The sequence below is a fragment of the Panthera uncia genome, assembly GCF_023721935.1.
Source record: "Panthera uncia isolate 11264 chromosome B3 unlocalized genomic scaffold, Puncia_PCG_1.0 HiC_scaffold_1, whole genome shotgun sequence".
Classification (NCBI taxonomy): Eukaryota; Metazoa; Chordata; class Mammalia; order Carnivora; family Felidae; genus Panthera; species Panthera uncia.
In genome coordinates this window covers 9,641,453-9,643,789 of record NW_026057582.1, presented here as the reverse complement: position 1 = coordinate 9,643,789, position 2,337 = coordinate 9,641,453, and positions in this window count along the sequence as shown.

Genomic DNA, 2,337 nt, shown 5'->3' with positions numbered 1-2,337 from the left:
ACCAGGAAAAGTCGATAAAAGGGAGAGGCCATTTTGGGACGAAACAAGTCTGCAACCAGGAAAAGTCGATAAAAGGGAGAGGCCATTTTGGGACGAAACAAGTCTGCAAGAGAGGAAAGGACCACCGAGGGAAGGTAAGCCGAGCGTCCAGCCTGGAATCAGAGACCTTGCGACACCCCGTCCCCACTCGCGATAGAACTGGGACACGCTGGACGGTGAACAAAGCTCTCGCGTAATCTCGCTGCCTCTCGCAACCCCCCTGATGCAGATATTATTGTTGTCCTTGTCTTACAAACAAAGAAACAGGCCTCAGAGAGGTTGTGTGATTTAGGCCACGCAGCTGGGTCGTGTTCTGTCTGGGATTCAAAGCCGGGTCTTAAAGCCACAATCTCAGATCCCACGCGCTTTGCTGTTTCTGCTTCGTAGGCTTATCGTTCGGAAAGTACCACAGTGAGACCAGATGGTACAGTCCCAATCGTCGCAGCCAGACACGCCCTCTTACCCCTGAGAGAACCCTCCAGATATTCTTGGTCCCTTTTGTGAGGACACGATCACAGCTCTCCATGGCTGCCCACCCCCTGCCCCAGGCATCTGTTGGCATGTCCCTCAAAAAGTGGACACCCAGGGGGGGCCCGGGGGGCCCAGTCGGTTAAGCGTCCGACTCCTGATCTCAGCTCAGGTCATGAGTCTCACGGTCTCACGGTCGTGAGTTCAAGTCCCGCATCGGGCTCTGCGGGGATATTGCAGCGTCTGCTTGAGATTCTGTCTCTACTTCTCTCTGACCCTCCCCCACTTGTGCTCTCTCTCTCTCTCTCTCTTTCTCCACTTGATCTTAGCCAAAAGGCCGAGAAGCGATCTCTCTCTCTTTCTCAAAATAAGTGAACTTAAAAAAAAGGTGGAAACCCCAGGCCGGAGGCTGTCCTGGAACCAGAGGCCTGCACAACCCCCGCTATGCCGCGTGTCCTCCCGGGGTGCCCCCCCTCGCTCCCAGGGTGTTCCCCAACCCCCCATCTGTGAAGAAGGACGGCTCCGAGGAAGAAGTGAGAGTGTCTGTATAGCACCCAGAGCCGTGTCTGGCCCGCGGAGGGCATGAGGTCAAAGCTGCTCCCCCTCCAACCCCCACCCCGGGTGGCTGCTGTTGTGATGTTGCCTTCCTCACTTGGAAGCAAGGTGAAGGGCAGGCTTGTCCCTGGATCTTCCTGACTGTGGGAAGGGAGGGGGTTGAGGGATGAGAAGGCCAGCCGTGCCCAGGGATGAGGCGCCACACGAGAGGCAGGGGCCTCTTGAGGCAGGTGCGGGTGGGGGCGGGGCTCTCGGGGCACCTGCTAAGGCCGAGGATCCACACCCCCATCAGCAGACATGGCCTTGCCAGAGGAGATTGGTTCTGTGTCCCAAGTCCCGGGCTGAGCAGGGGAGACCGGCCTGACCGGTAGCCCCACCAGGCAGTCGACTAGTAAATGTCTCGGCCCCTCATGGCCCTGACCTTAGGCAAGTGGCTGCTCCTCTCTGAGCCCCAGGGAGCTGGCCTCAAAGGGGTCTGTGGCCATGGGTCTCAAGGGGGAGATCCTTATGCTCTTGAGGAAAAGCTTCACAGAAGCTTGTTCATTCGGCTCTTGACATCCAACCTCCTTTGACACTTGGCCTCTCCCCATCCCCCACTCCTGTCCCCCTCCGTCCCCCCCCCCCACTTTTCACCTTCTCTCCCCTGCTCAATTCCCCACTTGGCTCCCAGCTGCAGTCACTCAACCACACTGCAGACGGGGGAACTTTCTAGCCACAAAGCTCACGTGTCCCTCAGCTACTCAGATTCCTCACTGACCTTGGGAGGAAAGGCCAAGCACCTGTTGTTCTCGGTCCTTCTCTGTTGGGCTCCGACTTACCTCCCCAGCTCGTCCTCAAGCACAAAGCTGTTCCAGTTCCCAGGAAAGATGGCATGGCCCTCAGCCCCGCCCCCCTGCCCCGTCCTCATCGGCCTCCTTAGCTAGCTCGACTGTCTGAGGGCTTCATTCCATTGTAAAACCCTACCCTCCCTGTGACGCACACTCCTGGCGAGGCCCCAGACCTGGAAGAACCCACCCGTCTGCTCCTTTTTGCCAAATGTTGGACAGACCGTGGCTCAGCAAGGCAGCTTGGTCCGCAGTGAATCCCCAGTCCCCAATTTTTATTTGCCTGGCAGGAGAGCACGGTCACCTCACCCTCCCATGGACTAGAGGGCGCAGCTCAGTCTTTTCCGTTTCCTTACGACGGATTCCTCGCCGTCCACGAATGCACGTGTGTGTGCACACACACACACACACGCACACACACACACATGTCAGACCGCCTCATCTCCTGCAT